Source organism: Carassius carassius, chromosome 26 (assembly GCF_963082965.1).
Source record: "Carassius carassius chromosome 26, fCarCar2.1, whole genome shotgun sequence".
Lineage (NCBI taxonomy): Eukaryota > Metazoa > Chordata > Actinopteri > Cypriniformes > Cyprinidae > Carassius > Carassius carassius.
In genome coordinates, this window is record NC_081780.1 from 10,565,194 (window position 1) to 10,586,051 (window position 20,858).

The 20,858-nt window shown below is 34.4% G+C and overlaps 1 long non-coding RNA gene across 3 annotated transcripts in view; it reads right to left on the reverse strand.

The window, feature by feature from the left end:
• LOC132105758 (uncharacterized) overlaps positions 1 to 20,858 on the reverse strand; it is a 73,710-nt gene that overhangs the window by 15,471 nt on the left and 37,381 nt on the right. Inside the window, exon 4 of one of the 3 annotated variants that reach the window (XR_009423990.1) lies at positions 8,807 to 9,345. The exons of 1 other annotated variant lie outside the window; for it this stretch is intronic. This is a non-coding gene — a long non-coding RNA (uncharacterized LOC132105758). Of the gene's footprint in view, positions 1 to 8,806; positions 9,346 to 20,858 lie in introns of those variants that run through there. One more of the 3 variants, XR_009423989.1, reaches the window with a different exon arrangement.

Sequence of the window (20,858 nt, forward strand, 5' to 3'; positions counted from 1 at the left end):
GAAATCATCCTGCTTGTAAATCAGACTTGAGTCACATTTCAGAGTTGTGCCAGGCTTTCACCTTTTTGGGGATCCCTTTCCTACCAGTAATGCAAAGGGGCACTTTTCAAAAGCGCTGGGAATTCCATAAATACATGGACATTCCCATTCAGTATTCTTTGAAATAAATTCTCCAATAAGCAGATCACACGTATATTCTTTGCTCTTTATATCGTAGGGTTCTTGAGAGCATCCACACAAAGCCACTTTGCTTCTCTGTATCTATAAAAGGGAATTTTTCTCTTTTTTCTTATCGGAGTCCAGCCTTGGTGTCTCTGAGGGCTGAAAGGTTCAGTCTGACAGGCTTTTATTAACAGTTCTGCCAGTCTGTGAAACCCCACAGTGATTGGAGAGGTGGTTATAAATGGTGCCCTGTAACAGCCAACTGAGCCTCTTTTTTTTTTTTTTTTTGAAAGAAGGAACGCTTACATTCACACATTTACTAGTTATTCAGGAGGGAAAAGGGATCTTGAAGTGGAAATATGAAATGGCTGAAGACATAAAAATGCACTAGCCTGACCTTTTGAGCAACACACTAGAGCATTGTGGGCCATTGGAGGCTGCACGGCTCAGGCGGTGGAATAAGGTGTTAATGTTGTGTAAGTCAAAAGAGAGGAAACCCTCCATCAGTTTCTACATAAAGGATCAGTGACAAATAAGATTGTCCACAATAAAGGAAAAATGTTGAAAAATGACAAATGAAAATCTAAATTATTTTATTAATTTATTTATCTTTAAATTCATTTTAGCATGTTTCAAAAGAAAAAGGAAAAACCTTATGTTGGTGTAAAATTTAAAAATAAAAATCCTTATGTATTTATTTACTTTACAATTATTTTAAAATTTCTAATACAAAGGAATTTGTTTTATTTATTTATCTTTATATTTATTTTTAAAAAATAATAGGAAACTTTCTTTTTCATTTATCTTATTTTGGTTTTCATATATTTTTCAAAAGGTTTTGTACTTTTTAAGAAAAGTTTGCATTTAATAAAAAAAATCCTTATACCACACATAAAACAAATATATTTTTAAAGTAAAATGTATTTAATTATATTTATTACAAATATTGTTTATTATTAATTAATAAATACCATTATGTTTTGTTTTGAGGGTAGCTGACCTGACAAAGCAAAAAACAAAAACTCTAGGAAATAATTTTTTCTTTCTTTCTTTTTTTATTTTCTTTCATTTTTTAATTTTTTTTGCATGGGGTTCTATGAAGTGAGTGAGTAAATAAATAAATATAATGTCAAACTAATTTTGAAAGGTGCTTTAACAAGACTCTTTCTTCATTCTGATATCAGACCAGTTGTATCACCATGACATCCGCTAACCCAAATCATAAACATGACAGGTTTGACTGAAAAAAGTGACTATGTTATGAAAAACAGTCTGCTCCACAAACACAGATGGAATTGCATGTGGAAAAACAGTGATCAAACAATAAAAGACAACAACACTTCAAGTGAAGGGCTGAATGAATGTCTGAAATGTTTACACAGCACTAATGAAGTGCTGGAAGGTATTTAATGGTGTGTGTGTGTGTGTGTGTGTGTGCGCGCGCACATGTGTTTGTACGCATTCACCTCCATGCTGTCGTGGGTTTGGCAGAAAGTCAGTGGGAGCTAAATAAAGCAAGCATTATTCTCCCCTGCTCAACTGTCACACAGCGTGCCACACACACACACACACACACACACACACACACACACATATATACTCACAGTGACCTCTGGCCGTACCTGACATACTGTATTTGGGGTCTTTTATAATTTTGACAAAACTAACTTCTTGACATTCCTCTGAGAGACACTGCATGTACAGGGTATCTAAACCTTCAGCATCAATAATGGCGAAATAAGAGGAAAGTAAAATGTAGAACAGTGTGACTCATCCTGCGCTTATTGTGTGTGTGTATGTAACAGCGCCGCTGACTATCTTTTTTGTCTTGCAGATAAGACCTTGCTTTCCAGTGCAGTGCAGCTTCTGAATAGATGCACACACCTGTGTGTTAGTCACGGATCACACACACAAACACAGTGTCACTTGCCTTGTTGCCAGCTCACCTCTATTATGCTTTCAGGCCATCTTATCAGCAGGCTCAGTGATCAATGGTAATAATTATTCACAGCAGAGAGAGATCAGATGATAAACAGAATGTTAGATACAAAGTTTCACAAGGCTGCAACTGTCACATGAAAGAATTACACAACAAAAAAGTAAGGTCTTTATCAGCAGATCTAAATATTTTAAGTAATTAAGATATGAAACTCTATCAGTTTCTGCTAAATCAGCCAATGAGTTCATGATAAAGAAAAAAAAAACATCATATGCCAAATGTACTCTTTGTATTCACAATGATTTTGTATGGTATTCAAAATTTATATATTTTTAATATTTTCAAGAAAAGTTTCAGTTTAACAACAACAAGGTCATGTGGTGTAACAGTCAAATGAAGTAATATTTTAGATTAACTGTTACATCAAAGAATACTGCACTACAAAAAAAATAAATAATTAATAATAATATTTTATATATATATATATATATATATATATATATATATATATATATATATATATATATATATATATATATATTTTTTTTTTTTTTTTTTTTTTTTTTTAAATGGTAAAATGATAAGTAAAATACTAATTAATTAATAATTAGTAAATAAATTATTAATTAATAGTAAATAACATTTACAAATGTAAATAATTTAATATAACAAATCTACCAAAATAATAATAATAATAATAAAATATATAAATAAATATATAAAATAATAAAAAAGTTTATAAACCTATAATATAAAAAAGCTTATAAAAATAGACTTAATTCTGGTAAATCAAATTAAGTTAAATTATAATAAAAAAAATTATGCACATTTATCTTGTTTTAAGGATAATTCGATATTTTTCACCAAAAAACAAGTCTAAAATGCTAATTGAGAAAATTGATTTTTCTCTCCTAGTGTAGAGATGGCAGCTCCGTAGAGCAATTTATCTCATCTTTCCTAAAGATTTTGCTAATTTGTTTAGAATCTCAATCAATTCAACAGAGAGAGAGCAGATGAGGGTAAAAAAACAACAACAACAAAAACCTAGGAACAAGTAAATACTGCTTTAAAATATGAAATTTATTTAACTAAATTAAAAGGATGACTGCAGCAGTAATCAGTGGAAAATACATGATGCATATCTGTTCCAAGATAGCAGCTCAATAAAAACACTGATTATAAAAGGCATTAAATTTTTAAGACATGTCTTATCTGTCAGAAACAGTTTTAAAACACTATTGAAGTAACTAAGGAGATACTTTGCAACTAGTGGCAATAATGAAAGACAGAGTTAAACATACATCATAACCATCGACCCATAAATTCAACATTAGAAGTTTTTAATTCTACTATGCAAAAGAAATTATATTTATTCAACATTAGATGTTTTTTTTTTATTCTACTGTGCAAGAGAAATTATATTTATGTACTTTTTGCTTTTAATATTGATTTATCTGTGGTTGCTTCAGAGCACTTGAGAAACACTGAAGGAATCAAATACAAATGCTATTTGAATCTGAACTGAATTTGAATCTTTTATATGCAATGATACCAGTCAATTATGACCTCATACAACTGTATTAACCAACTGCTGTAACCACAGTAACTAAAGTAAACACTAAAGCAAACAAAGTCACTTCTGAGTCAGTTCAGGTGTGATGTCACAGAATGCGGTTGTCGCTCTAGTTTAAAACGGATCTGTGTGTGAACACAACATATTTAGAATTCTAAAACGGGACTGACAGCCGTATTCTGCTGTCGTTTCAACAAAACCACTTCTAAACGTCCCCAGCTGAACCCCATTAAATCAAAGTGCTGGAAGAACAGACCATTATTTTGATCGGTTACGCCTCTGTCTTTCTTGTTTTTGCCCTCTGTCTATCATTTTCTCCTTCTGTCTCTCAAACACCCCTCATTCTTTTATCACCAGTATATTGACGATGATGAATCTAATTAATAAGTGCGATATATAACGAACACTACACACATCTGGCCTCAGTAATATGTGAGCATTTAAACCGCAGCACTGCAGTATGTTATATAACAGTGTTTGAAAAAGAAACATAAATGTGCTTGTGTGTAACATGAGTGTTCAAGCTAATTTGTAATGGCTGTCTCATAAACCCACACACACTCGCTCACACACAAACACACACTATTCTTTTCCTCTCCCCATCCAGTCTGAACAGCCTTAGCTACAGTTGGGAGGAGAAAAGTGTGTATTTATAGAAAAGCAGACTGACTAAAATGGCTGAATGACTGGTTGTGTGGCAAAACGTTATATTTAACGCCCCATGATGTCAACACCAGGCTGGACCGTTGCCATGGTTTCTCCCTCACTTGGCTGAGGAGGGCGCTTCTTATCAGCAATATACAGGGACAGATGTTGAGGCAGTGATGGGATCACACACACACACACACACAATGAGAGACATGGCAAGCAGCAATAGATCATACTGGAAAAGTCATGATGAATCTGGTGAGAGGATACATGTGAGGATCTGGTAAAAATCACTGAGCTAATAAATATTGCTGTAAATGCCTGAAAACCTATTTTTATTTAATTACAGAGCTGTAGGTATTGATGAGGGAAGTGGTGAACCCACACAAGCTATTAGCTCGTCTGAGGAGGCTGATGTGTGCAGCTCATTTCACTACCTTAACATGCAAACACGACGACAAATAGAGCCATGCTGTTTAATGTGTTAAAACTGATCTGAGAAATGATTCCTGCTGCACCTGCTTGTGACACCAGACATTACAAAAATGTATGATTTTGAAGTGTTTTAACGAAGTCTCTTAGGTTCAGGAAGGCCGAATTGATATGTAGTAAAAATAGAAATATTAATTCAATTTGAAATAAGTGTTTTATATTTGAACGTTTTTTCAAATGTAATTCATTCCTGTGACGCAAAGCTGAATTTTCTCCAGTCTTCAGTGTCACATGATCCTGCAGAAGTCATTCTAATATGCTGATTATATAGTAATGAGAAACGAGGATGACGGTGTTTTGCATTGTGGTAATGAGAAATAATGATTAATTATATTACCGTATTTATGTATGTGCTTGTGTGAAATGAGTTCATAATGAGAAGTTTAAATACACACAAACAGCCATTCCCCAAAATACTGCCATGATAAACAAATATTTTCAAGTTTAAAATACATATATTATGTTGCAGTCATACAAATTTGATGGAAATGTGATTAGTTGAATTAAAGCAATAAAAGAGCTTTATTTTATATACACACATACAAAATAAAAGTTTGTTTACATAACATGTATACTGTGTGTGTGTGTGTATATATATATATATATATATATATATATATATATATATATATATATATATATATATATAAATATATATATATACACATACACACACACACACACACATTTTTCTTCTTTTAGATTTTAGGGTTAAAATGTATTTATTCTTGACAGATTTTTCCCAACCCTCTTAAAAATAAAGATTCTTCCACAGTTCTTTGCAGCACCTTAAATTCTTTAAACAGCCCTCTTCATTTCAAGGATGACTTTTCAATGTAGGAATCTTGAATTGCTATACCCCATATATACTCATGATCCCAACTCAAATGTCACATGACGTCAGTTTTACGAGTATCTTCACAACTGACCATCAATCTTACATTCATGACAGAAACAGGTAGGTGAACACATGAGATGCAGCTGATATTCTAAAATCACAAATACAGATGAATGCATAATCATCCATACACACCAACTAAAACTTTCATTTATTTTCTTTATATCATGGCCTGTTTGTTAACATTATACAGTTTTCCACCTATTTTCACATGGTCTTAGCAATTTCCTTTTTTCATAGCTGTATTTTTCTTTGCCTCGCTCTCCCTCTATTCTCCTGTCCTTCAAAAGCTAAGAAGCCCTATTTTGCAAAAATATCACATTACGCATTTTGCAAAAAAAAGGCAAAAAAAGAAAGAAAATTCTGAAATACGTCACATGACGCATGTTCCAACTAAAAAAATCAAACGAAAAGTATTAAACTTAGTTCACATTATTGTACTCGACAGCAACGGATGTGACTCACGACTAAGTAGCCTTGATGGCTCTTCACAGAGCTTGTAGTAAAGTAGTCCTAAGGCATGTTATCTGTCTGGAACACTTAAAGGGCTGTGAAGCTGAGAAGGAGAGAGAGAGAGAGAGAGAGAGAGAGAGAGAGACACACTCCAAATAATCCGGAAACCCTTTAAAGTGAAAGATTCTGTGACTTCTGTGTCCCTTTCATATGCTTCAGCGAGTCACGTTAACATTTTCCTTTACCGGGATAATAGAGACACATTTTTTATATTTGAATAATATATATAGTGGGTAAAATAAGTATTGAACGTCACCATTTTTCTCAGTAAATATATTTCTAAAGGTGCTGTTGACATGAAATTTTTCACCAGATGTTGGTAACAACCCAAGTAATCCATACATACAAAGAAAACAAAACAATTAATTTCAGTAATGAAGTTCTGTGTAATAAAATTTAATGACCTGTTGAACACGCTCACTGAAATGTATTTAATTCTTTGTCCAAAAGTCTTTGTTGGTAATTCCAGCTTCAAGACGCCTCCTGTATGAAGAAACTAGACGCATACATTGCTCAGGTGTGATTTTATCCCATTCTTCCACAAAAACAAATCTTGAAGGTTCTGTGGGCCTCTTCTATGAACTCTGATCTGTAGTTATTTCCATTGATTTTCTATTGGATTCAAGTCAGGTGATTGGCTGGGCCTTTCTAGCTGCTTTACTTTCTTTCTCTGAAACCAGTTGAGAGTTTCCTTGGTTGCATTTGGGATCATTGTATTGCTGAAATGTCCACCCTTGTCTCATCTTCATCATTCTGGTAGATGGCAGCAGATTTTTATCAAGAATGTCTCTGTACATTTTTCCATTTGTCCTTCCTTCAATTATATGAATTTTGCCACTCACTTTAAACAAGCTTCAACATGTTTTTTTCTACAGAAATGGAGTCTTGCATGGTAAGTGTGCACAGACCACGGTGGTTGAGTGCATTACTTATTTTCTTTGAAACATTTGTCCATGCTAATTCCAGATCTATCTGAAGCTCCCCACAAGTGGTCCTTGGCTCTTGCGAGGAGCACCTGGTTGTAGCCGGTTTTATGGTGAAATAATGTTTTTTCCACTTCCGGACTATGGCCTCTACAGTGCTCACTGGAACATTGAGGAGTACAGAAATCATTCTGTAACCAATGCCATGCCATCAGTATGTTTTACAACAAGGTCTTGAGAGAGCTCTTTGCTTTTACCCATCATGAAATGTTTCTTGTGTGACACGTTGGTAATGAGACACCTTTTTATAGGCCATCAGTTGAGACTAAACCAGCTAATATTAATTTCCACTGACTTGGGGCAGGATTGCTTTCTAATTACTGATAGATTTCAGCTGGTGTCTCGGCTGTCCATGTCTTTTCCCACCTTCTTTTCTTCAAGTGTTCCAATACCTTTTTCCCCTGTGTCATTCCACTTTACACAGAACTTAGTTTCTGAAATTATTTGTTTTGTTTTCTTTGTATGTATGATTACTTGGATTGTTACCGACATCTTGTGAAAATGTCATGTCAACAGCATCTTTATAGCTTAAAAATGGTGACGTGTTCAAAACTTATACACACATGATGGTAAGGTATATACAGTGGGTAAAATATGTATGATTGTGTGTGTACTTAAAACTTTGTATTAACCCTGTTACTATAATATATATTTTTTTTATTTCAGAATTGATTCACGTAAAAAAAAAGAAAAAACAACAACAACTGACATTTCCAGAATATCTCTTAAAAGACAAGCTGGAACCTCTTTTTTTTAATCACTTATTTTGGTAAGTTGTTTATTGTCAGCCGTTACAAAGATTTTGTAAGGTAAACAACTGATTTTTTTGGAGGAAAAGTCTCTTTGGTAATTATATTGTAGAATAATAATATCTAGTAATGACAAAATCTGGAAATGTCTAATAAGTCTGTCTGATAGGATGTTTAAAATCTTACAGAAACTTACCTAAAAATCACTTTAAATTGAAACCCATCTTTCCTCTTTTTTTTTTTCAAGCTATTCAATCGTCGGCAAGTCACAAGTGTTACGAGAAAGGGGGAAGTGACAGTGGAGGAGAGGGAGAGAGAACACAGCGCTGAGCTGAATACACACAGAAAGACATTGGTGCTATTTTTAAGACAGTGCGTCTGAAATATGCAGGGAATCAGATCTGAGAATAATCTTTCATTATGTATGCATATGCAGAATTCTCTATGAAATAAAGCGCCACAAATCAGGGGCATTTTACACATTCCACACAGTGCTAAAATAAAGTAGCAATCGAGCTGACGGGACACTTATATGCTAATCAGAAGGGCCTCAAAAGTCACACACACACACACACACACACCTACATAAAATGAATCCCTACAGATGAACTGAAATGAAGTAGAGCTGACAGGAATTGGAAAACTGACATTTTTAGATACACTTAACTCATTTATTAGTTTTATTTCCTTTGTTGTACTTATTTTTGCATATAATTTGACAAAAATATTTCTCATATAACTTTATGTATACACACACAATTGTTTATTCGTTTAGGGTATCAAAAATAATAGTAAAGATATGTTTAAGGTTACAAATGATTTCTATTTCAAATAAATGCTATTCTTTGGAACTTTCTATTCTATTTTTTTTTTTTCAAATAACCTGAAATAAATGGTCACAATGATCCCCAAAAATTTTCAACAGTGATGGTTATACAAAATGTTTCTTGTGCAGCAAATAATCATATTAAAATTTTTACTGTTTTTACATTGTACAAATATTTTTACATATTACCGTTTTAATGTATTTGTCAATAAATATATGCAGCCTTGGTGAAAGAGATTTTTTTCTATAACATAAAAAAAAATCTTAACAGCCACACTTTTGAATAAAGACATACAAAATACTGAAATTACCAAATCAGAAACACACGTATATATGCACACATATAAACACACACACACAACAGTACTCCACAACAAATATCAAAGTCCAAATCAAAGCATGATTAACCAACCTCAAGGCATTCCTATTACAATATAAGCCTTTAAGCTGCTATCATCAGCCACTGAAAATGCAGAGTCCGATATCTGTGACTGCTCTCCACAATCCCATCCTTCCCCATTCACTCTGAACTGCCTGACCCCACCACCAAGCACTCAGATACCTAGAAAACAGACCTGTATTTCACAAAACACACACTTATACATGAAATAAGTGATACTCAGTTACCTAGACGGGGAAAGAGATTAACAGCAGACACATAACACCAGACTAACTTTCCGATGGACTTGGTCAAAAGGCATGACCTCATTTTACACATGTAGGACAATGTACATATGAGTCTTTATTGGAAAGTGTAGTTGATATGGGTTCAGTGGTTATTAGCTGGTGTGAGTGTCAACAGTGTTCATTATATAATGAAGCCAGTGTTATCGCTGGGGGGAATGAGAGGGCAAATGTAGCTTATTTAAGACAGAGAGGAAGGAGTCATCTCACATCTTCCCACTCACATCAGGGTAATCACAGTCTAAACACACATGCAGTGTGTATCTGAGCTCATTAGCAGCTTGGTATATTTGTGATTGTGTGAATCAGATGTTTAGGCCTATAGCAGAAGAGACTCATGAAGTATAAGTCTCAAAACTTCACCGCACACACACACTCGGCTTCATAACTGTATGACTAAAAGCACTGTGGATGCTCTATTAAATGTGTGAATGTGAATCTTTTACCTCTGTTTGAGCGGTCACAGAAAACACACACACACACACCTTTGAGTTGTAATTAAATCACATTTGTGCTGTAGAGTTGGACAGAGTGTCCATACATTGATGAGTGTACTCAAGCTGAACTCTAGCAGTGAAGAAGTGTTAAAAAAAGTGGAAGTTACCTCAGAGAGGGAGAGAGAGGAAAAAAAAATTGTAAGAAATTTGAGAGGAAAAATAGCCCCACTGAGACAAAGTTGGAATTGGAAAAAATTGGTCTCAATTTTGATATAAAGCTACAATGGCCACACTTTTTTTATTGACTAACTATTAACTAAAACTTTTGCCTTCTAATTAGTATTCTCTCGAGTACAGTCATTGACATTGTACATCTAATTTTTGCAGCACATTGTTTCAAATTTGCAGCTCTATAGAGAAGATCTGTAACTCCTCAGCAACAAAGTGGGTTCATTTCCTCTCTACATGACACTATAATCAACACACAAAGACCCGGGAAGCTTTGTCTCTTAAATCAGACGTGTGGCATCTTCTGAAAAATGTACACAAAATAACACGTTGATCTGATTTGATTTTAAGAATAGTTAAATATATGGTCATGCTGAATTGGGGGGGGGGGGCGGTCTGTATAAATGGTCCATTTAGTTGAATGAAATGTACTCATCCTCAAGTTTTTCCAAACCTGTGTGTTTCTTTCTTCTGTTGAACACAAAACATATTTTTAAGAAAGTTGGTAACCAAACAGTTGATGGTAGCCATTGACTTCCATAGTATGGAAAAATACTATGGAATTCAATGGCTACCGTCAACTGTGTGGTTATCCATATTCTTCAAATTATCTTTTTATATTCAACAGACGAAAGAAGGTTAAGTACTTACCTACTAGAGGATAAGTAAATGATGACAGTTTTTCCATGTACTACCATCTCTACAAAGATGCCATATAATAAAAACTCTGTTTTTACTCTGATAACTATAACGGTTTTATAATCATGATAGAATTCTATGAGAATGGGGAGGTCCATATTACAACTATAACGACAAAAAAAAAAAAAAAATTCAGCTAATGAACAGTAAAAACATTGACAGCCAATCAGAATCTATCCGCGTTAAAAGAGCTCAAATCATCCTGTTATCAGGGGTGTGTCCAGTTTATTTTGTCCAATGAAATGCTTCCTAGAATACCTCCTGCTTCTGAATATCAAATAGCAATGCATGTTCATTACTGTTAAGTAGACTATAGCCAAGTAGCAATTGGTGCAAGGTGTTAAATATGGAGGCGTCTTGGCAAGTGAGTGTTGGTTAGTGTCTAGGGCATGAGGCCTCAGGGACATCTTCATTAAGCTCATGACATATTGGGGCTGCGAGCCTCAATTCTGTAGGCCTCCAGACCCCCTCAGTCTTTGTATTAGGTATGGTCTCACTCTCCTGTGATATGTTAATTACCTCCTGCAGACACAATTCAGCTCCTATAGGAGTCAGTGGAGTGGGGCTCGTTCCCCCAGTCAAACAGCAATTTACTCCTCTGTCTCTCACTGGTTCTCTACCTCTCTTCCCCTTTCTGTCATCCAATCTATTTCTATCTCCATCTTTTGCTCCAAATAAGCTGCTGTATCTGTTCACATTTCATCATTCCGTTGCAACAGGGCTTTATCTCTAGTTTATGCTCCACTGCTCCGGGTGTGTGTTCACGGTGTGTGTGTATTCACTGCTGTGTACTTTGGATGGGATAAATGCAGAGCACAAATTCTGAGTATTGGACATCATACTTGGCTGTATGTCACGTCACTTTCACTTTCACTTTCACTTTTCATTTATGGCTCTTTGGAAAATTCAGCTTTTTCTTCAAACACTATGAGTGCATTGCTGTGGAAGTTAGTGGTTCTATGGCTGTTTCTTCAACTAGGAGCACTTTTTCTTTGTTTTCAGAATCAAATGTTTCAGATTTCATCTCAAGCTCTTTGCGTATACTGTTGTCTCCTTGGTAACCAAGTACTAAGATTTGATAACCCATTGTAAGCGACAAAGGGGCTGATTTTTAAAGTTCCTTAGTAGCACCCAAACACAGTTGAAGTACTTCTTCCATTTATTTGTCACATACGGATTTTAGAAAAGTCTCTCTTATAAGCCATGAGCCAAACAGTATATATATATATATTTTTTTTTTTATTTTATTATTCATTTTGTTATAGAACCCCCATGAACAAAACAGAATATAAAACTATTTGAAGATGTAAAGATGACATTTGTTTATTGTATACAAATATTTAAGTAATTTGAGAATTACTCCACATCATACGCCGACAGGAGGGAGGGTTATAAGGGATTGTTGACTCATATTTTGACCAGAAGCAATGGTTTAAACATTAAAAAGCCTTGATGATGGGTTTATTTCCTTGAAACATGCAGCCTATCACTTTACAACACATTCATTGATGGCCTGGAGTTGTGTGGATTACTTGTGAATAAATCTAACTCGAATTCTGACGGCACCCATTTACAGCAGAGGATCTTTTGGTGAGCAGGTGATTTTTCAAATCTACTCCTATCAAGAAATAAACTCTTTAATAGACTGAGGGTGATTCGATTTCATGCAAAATTGTTTTTGGGTGAACTTTTCCCTTTCACAGGAATGGGCTGGTGCTTTTTAATGTTGTTTTAAATTAACTTGTCGCAATTCTCTGATTGGTTGAGATTTCTTGCGCAGAATCATTAGTAATTATAGCTTTCCACACGGAATTGCTCTATTCAACATGATCATTTGAAAACCCATTTGAAATAATGAGGGCTGATTGCTTGAACAAAAGCCACAGCTCATGGCTCAGCATTTAATGGTTAATAAGTTGTTCAAAATCAATTCTCCTGGAGAAAATGAATCGATTTTTACATCAGAAAACCTGATTATTGCAGTCTTTCGGTTGAGCCAATTAATGCACGGATAGAAAGTATGTTAGCATTGAATATAACACCACATTTCACCTTTGAAGGCACAGCATCACTACAGAATCTTACGTCTTCCATTTGATCAAACTCGGCACGCACAGCAAATGTTGTTTGAATGAACGACCGTTGCATTAAATTACTATGATGTATTTGTGCGAGCAGATGTTTGCTATGTAGCACACCTCATTAGCTTGCTCTGCCCTTATTTCCACATTTGGGCTGGGAGAGGCAGAGCAAGCAGCCTGGAGCATTGGGCATCTTGGCTTGCCATGTCCTCTAATGTTACATCAGCTGTAAGTTCTGTGTCCTTATTTTGCACTTCATCCTGTATAGGCCAATTAATAGCACCAAAACATTTTCCACCTCTATAGCACCTGCTGCCGAGACTCATAATAGATTGATGGAAAGAATTTAGCAATGCTTCGATGTTGAGAGCAAAAACGTAGGCTTGTGTTAGTATGAGTCACGCGTTTTTTTGCTTTGCCACTAGACACCTCAGGCCAAGTTCAGAGCCATGTTAAACCCAATTTTGAACTGAAAGAATTTAAGTCCACTTTCCACTTCAACAGAGGTTTTCAATTCAGACAGCTCGAAGCTGAAAAATCTTTGGGCTCAATTCGCTGTTTTTGGAAGGACTTTTGAAAGCTGCGGTCAAGAACGTCTTGGAAGAGAAAGAACCAAAGGCCTCTTTATCTTCAGAACAGCCATGTCTGACAGCAGAGAGTCTAATCCTGTGATCAACACAAACCAGGAGTTCAAATACAGAAACATCCACATACAATAATATACAGGTACATCTGAGAGCTCACACATGCTCCTCATTAATTGTGTGGAGTAGGGTTGTGCTGATAGACGATAGTATTGTGTAATGATGATAGACAATTATCATTATTATTATTATGATCAGGCTAGTGATACTATCTAATTAATATTAGGGCTTATTTGTTGCATTATATTTGTTTTTCTGCGTTTTTACAGTCTTGCACGTTATTACCAATCACACACGTCTTCTAAAATTGTACCCATGCATTCATTACTTGTTTTTGCGTCATTTATATTCCTTCTAAAATTTGAGAATTTTTCATTTTTTTTATTTTAGTAGTAGTACTGTTATTAACCTTGTGCTGGAACAAGACGTTCAGTTAAAAAATATGAAAATCTATTAACAAATGAAATCCTAAATATAGAGAGAAACAATCATAAATCATATCAATATTTATTGTGTGAAAATCATATCAGTTTTTGCACAAAACTTCTGTTGTGACATAACTCTCACAAGCAAATTTTTGGTCCCTAATAGTTTAATATTTCAACAAACATTTTATCCAAGTTAGTGAACTTGTTTACAAAGGAGACAAAGAAGAGCATGCTTAAGATGAAATATGAAAAAAGGAGGGGGAAAACATCAAGTTTAAGTTCACACAAAGTAAATAAAAAATTGCATCTACAGTATTTAGATACATAAAATGCTATGAAAATGTTATTTCCACCACTTATTCTATTAATTTATCATGAAAAATCAGAAAGAAAAAAAATATGTATCTTCTACAACACCACAGCCAGAAGTGTCCATACTTGAATAAACAACCAGAAAACTTTTTCCTTCTTTTTATTTTTTTTAACTAACTGTAAAATGCAGGTCAGATTTTCAAAGGATGCTATGGAAACTTTTAAAGAATGGTCAGAGCTTAAATAGGAATATTTCTTTTTAGGACGGCTTAAGCCAGGAACACTGGCATATGTGATGGGTAGAGGAAACAGAACACTTCTAGACAATGAGCTGTTTCGGTCTAGTGTGTGTGTGTCTATTAGAGTTCTGCTTGCACACCTGCCGCCCCACTGTCTGGCAGTCACCTCTACCCACACGACACATATATTCTCTCTCACACACACTGACAAAGGTAGACAGATGGGCTGATGAGAGAGAGCGGGAGAGAGGTAGAGGGTAGAAAGCAGATGTGTTTGCGGTTTCCTCTGGCCTTGGGCCTTGCACTGTTCACACACAGACTGTGGAACAAAACCAAACACGAATTTGTCCAGTTTATCACACCGACGTTCCATGTGAATGCTTCATAGCAGATCCTGATGACAGAGCCCTGAACAAAAGCCAACGTGTTTATCTTGAAGCCAACAGTATGGCTCACACACGACTAGCAACCTACACTATGACTTTGAGACAAATGCGTGTGTATATTAATTTGGTTTATTTAATTACTTGAAAAAATTATATTTATATATATATATATATATATATATATATATATATATATATATATATATATATATATATATACACACACACACACATTTTGAACAATGTCATCTTTTATGTAAAAAAATTTTTTTTAATAAATATTGTTGGTGTATTTTGAACATAAAAATGCAATCTATATTTGTTTTGTTTGTTTAAAAACAAACAACAAATAAAACCTTTGCTGTTCAGCTGAATGACTTAATTTTATTTCAGATTTTCTTATTTAATAATAGATGTTAATTTTTACATACATTTTTATAAATAATATTTTTTAATTATTACTCGAATGACTTACTTGGACCACTGACACTCCCAATTGAGATTGTAGATAGTGTGTGAATAGTCCATTTGAGATAGGTGGCGGTAATGCACTAGTCTGCGATCCGCCGTAAAGGCAAGAAGAAGATGATGACCCCTCACATGCAGGCTTAAGAAGACAACGCGAACGCACTCAGGATAGTTCGGACATTGCCGTGAATCAGAGGTAAAAAACAAAATAAATACTGTTCAGTTTCTTGCACCAGACCGATCGTTTCTTTTCTTTACACATCACTGTATCGTCACAAGCCGCAGGGTTTAATTTGATTTTGTTTGTGTGTTTTTTGACTCTCAAAGCTGTGATTCCCATTCACCTCCATTGTAAGACTGACAGACTGCAACGGTTTGAGTTAAAAATCTCATTTTGTGTTCTACTGAAGATCAAAGTCACCTGCATCTTGGATGCCCTGGGGGTAAGTAGATAAACCACATTTTTGGTTTACTGAATTATTTACTTGACAAAATAGTACTTAATATCTATCTATCATGTAGAACTTTGTCCTTGGCTTTCTATACACATTAATGTATAAAATATAGCTTTTTTATGATATATACATATCTGTGGGATAATACAATAATGTGTGTAGGAACTAGATGAAAAGAATGATGTGGCTGATGTGTATTTCAGCTACCCTCTTTCATTTTCTCCCTGGATGCTGCCGCCACACTAATTTACTTAGAGGATAATTACTCTGCCATCACCTGCCTTTATCCTCTCTAACAGCATTCTGTAATCACCACACTAACATACGAGAGACTCAATTTGGCATTTGCACATTAAAATGCACAGCATAAATGCATTAGAAATGAATTTCGGGAAATTGCCATAACCTTGCCCCTGCCTCTCTGTTCCTTGTTGCTTTTTTAAGTTATACATCAAAACTTTTGTTAATAATTTGTTTTATTTCTCAATGTAATTTTGCTTTTAGCATGACTGACCCCTCCTCCCCTGGGGTGGTGCGTCAACGGTGCTGAAATCAAACGAAACAAGGAACAGGTTTGGCAAATTGAAAAGGCTTCACAATTAAATTTCTCCCCCTGTTTAATGAGTAACGTTTTAATTGCAGAATGATCTCTGCGCTGAAGCGGAGAGGATAAACGGGCTATTGTACATGCCTGTGATGTCTAAATGCCACAGCACTGCTGCTTAGCTCCTCTCTGACACACGCATAATTAGTTTTCTGAGCCACAGTCGGATTGGGGGCACTTCTCTCAACATGGCAGTGCCATCTGTCGAGATGCCAGGCGTTCTATGCCCCTTTTCTCTGCCCCAGGCTTTGTGAAGGAGAAAGGAAGAGGCATGACATTTTACACAAGTACGGTACACTGTGGTGTCCCATTATGCTATTGTAAAGCAGAAAGGCATAATTCCTATATATAATTTTTTTTAATGTGAGGACCATTAGATGTTAGATTAGCTATTACCTAACAAAATTATCCTGACCATAATGATTATATCCTTTTTTATTTACTATGTAATTTGCATATATATATATATATATATATATATATATACACACATATATATATATATATATATATATAAATTTGGTTTATAACATGTCAATTGTTTGTTTTTTAGTTGTTTTTTTTTGAACAATGCTATCTTTTTTATTTTCTTATTTAATACATGGATGTGCAATCTTTATTTATTTGTATATTGTTTGTTTGCTTAAATGAAAACAAAAACAAATGAACTTTTACTGGTTCACTGAATTACTTGACAAAATAATATTTATTTTGAACAATTTCATCTTTTTAGTTTCTTATTTAATGTATTTATTTAAAATACATTTACATAAAATAAAATAAGTAATATTTTATAGCTAGTTTATAATATAAATACTGTATTCCTTTGGATTTGGATTTGGATTTTGGCCTGTGGTAAGTCATGACCATAATGAATATAATTATCCATTAATACATACATTTTTTTTTACTTTGTAATTTTATTAGTTTATTACTTAAATTTATTACTTAAATTGCTGACAAATTTTTTTTTAAAATCTATATTGACACACACATATACTGTACATACATAAAATAACGTTTTTTGTAATTATATATTTTTTCTTGGATATATGTGATATTTAAAATTATAATATAATGTAATATAATATAATAAAGATTACAGTAAATTAATAGTCAAGTAAAATACATGAATAAGAATGTAGAAAATTAAAGCAGAGATCTCTGAACACAACACTAAAAGGCAACTGAAATAAGACCCAGCCATTTACTTCATCCAATTTCTTGCAATAAAATAGCTCATACATTTACAAAATTGCTCTGTGCAATCAAAGAGTTTGACTCATCTAAGAGACACAAATGGTGCTGTCATAACTTATTTGTGTGTAGCATGACAAACATTTTAATATTATGCCAGATTATGTGAAACATGACAGGGACTATGATGTTTTAGTGTGTTATGTAACGCTCACTGTGAAATGCCAGAGTCACGGATAGCTGGTCTGCCAGTGTGGCTTGCAAAGATGATGAAATGTGATTAAACAGGGCAGGGTCTTGCGGCCGCCGAAACGTCTCACATCATATGGGTAGCTGGTGTGAAAAGCTTCATAAATGCCTTATATTGTTATTTAGTATAAAAAAGTTATTTCATTATATATTATAGAGTCAATATAGGGAATATATACACAACATTTTTACTGTTTTAAATTATAACATTATACACTTATTTTTTTATTTTTACAATTTTGGGGGAAAAAAGAGGGTTTTCAAATCACCAAAACATGGAAAGTTTAATACAACTTAAAAAAAGTTCACACATTATAATGCAAAAAAAAAAGGAGACATTGTAAATTTTTACAATAATTCTACAAAAAGAAAAAAGTAATTCAGTGAAACAAGAACGTATATACTAAAAAGTCTTGTCATGCATGTTTAGAACAATTAAATTACATTAAAAATACTATATTTAATGTATAAGACTATGAAGTGCTAAAAACTAAATAAAATTGTCATTTTAAATCTATCATTAATTGCTATCCTTCAAACCACTATTCAGATATATTCTTCAAATCACAGGTTTTAACCATTTGTCAGTATTAAGTTAATCATTTAATATGCAAGACAATTTAAACCTTATTCTTTTATATATTTAAATAAGTACAGTTCAGATTAATGTTGTTACATTTACCCACTATACTGAATGGCAATGGAACATTATTTCACCTATATTTTGACCTTTTATTAGAAACATTTAAGACAGCACTTGACTTGCATTTAATATGCTTTCCTTGCATGTGGCCACCTATATCTATATCTTGTCTTTGACCCTTATTTATAACGTTTTTATACACTATATAAAATATTAATAAAAAATAATGTGTGTGTGTGTGTGTGTGTGTCAATCACTCTGCTTGACAAAAATAAGGAGCAAGATACACAGACAAACTAGAACACGCATCATATTCATGATCTACACATGAGTGGATGTGTATATAGACAGCCACACCATAAAAAAAATAAATGCATTATACAGAACATACATTATAAACCAGGTGGTCACAGATGATATAAACTGTGGGCAGTTTTTATCGGACATGAGGACATTGGTTGGCCTGCCATTGGCTCACTTGGGGGTTCACAATAATAAAACATGGAGCCCAATAATAATATATAGAGCAGCTCCCAGATGCACAGGCTGTTTAGAAAGTAGAACGAGAGAGGAGCAGCTATTACATTAAGTCTGTGAGGCTGACCGCAGTTTGCAACTATGTCCTAGCTACAAGTGCTGTATGAGATAAACTGTTGAGCTTCATCTATTAAGTGTATTTTATGATGCCTTTACTTTTCAGTATATCCTAGCATTTATGCATGTCTGAAAGTGTCCGTATGCTCTAGTTCCAGTTCATAAGACCTACTTCTCCCTAACAATACAACCTTATTAACTTGATTTTATTAATCTACTTTGCATATGGTAATATGCAAGGTAATTAAAGAGTGAAAATGAAAGGCAAGCTTTTTCTGGCTAATAAGCAAGACCTTCAGAATAAGTTTGCCCGGGGCAGCAGTGAGCACATTTAAATGTCCAAGAAGCAAGGGAGTGTGAGATTGTCAAGGCATTTCTGAATGCACTCAGTAGAGAGTGATTGCGGTGTTATTTCAGAGGCGTGCTCTCACAGCGCTCGTGTTTATACTTAATGACTGGCCACGACTCCAGTTCACTGACTCATTCATCGCATACATGTAACAAAAGCAAGGCTACGCAAGTCATACGTGGGTACTGGGGAAAAAAAGTCTTCCAAAAAATAATTTTTGACAAAAACGTAGACACGCAGTGTGCAAAACTCCAAAAGAAAATCTATACTCTATTTAGGCAAGAGACTACAGGCAAAAACCTTTTTTATTCATGAACTGGTCAATTTTGAGATTTTGACCTATTTGGTCTTCCATAGCGTGTTGTTTCAGACTAGTGGAATAAAATCATCCAAAATACACTTTTAAATGATTATTTTATTTAGACTATTTGCATCTGTAGTTTAATACATATCTTTAAACGCATCAATGCATCATAAAATAGCACCAGACATCGATCACACCATAAACCTAAAAAGCTTTCAAGGAAGGCAGCTCACTGTTTTGAGAGACAGCCAATCTGAGACCTCAAAATCAGGCTGAATGACACACACACAAGGGAATGCATGGGACGTGATGTTCTCTCAAGCATAAAAATGAGGAATCACATTTAATTTAAATCATTCAATATAAAATGTAGTCTCTTCACTGGCAACGAATGCTGTCATGCTTTTATGCAGGTGAACAACGCTGCATGATTTGAAAGCTAAATGCAACATTACTTGACCTCAAGCTTGACCTACTTATAATGCACTGCAAGAAAACCAGGTTAATGCTGTGTGTCTGACAAAAAGAATGAGGCTGAAAGGGGAGATACAGAGCAGTGTCTCAGTGAATGGCAGGCAATGTCACTCAGATATAAGGCTTATTAAAAACCGCACGACTGCTATATAATTAGATTAAGTAATTCCACTTCTTCAAAAAAATGTATATAAGGAAGGTCAAAGGAGTGGAATAGGAAGGGACTGCCACTACAGTAAAATATTTATAGACCCAAAGACCCCTAATGTTAGAAGCTAGAATTGATCTTTGACACTTTTAGAGAAACATTATCTATAATTATCATGTTCTTTCAAATAGCTCAGGCTGGCCATACTGACCACTTAATGACCACTGGCAGCTCATGATGTCACTGCTGATGTAATGTTCTGCAAACCAATCAAGACCCTCCTACGCGAGCAATGGTGCGTGTTCAAAAGGCTTGAATAGAAGATAGTTCAGTCTCTCAAGGTCAAGCAAGCGCTGTGTATATAATCACTCAGGCAAGTACCAAAAGGCATTTGAGGACACATCCTTTTGCAATTTGTGTATTTGTGGAAATACGAACAAAAAACAGGATGA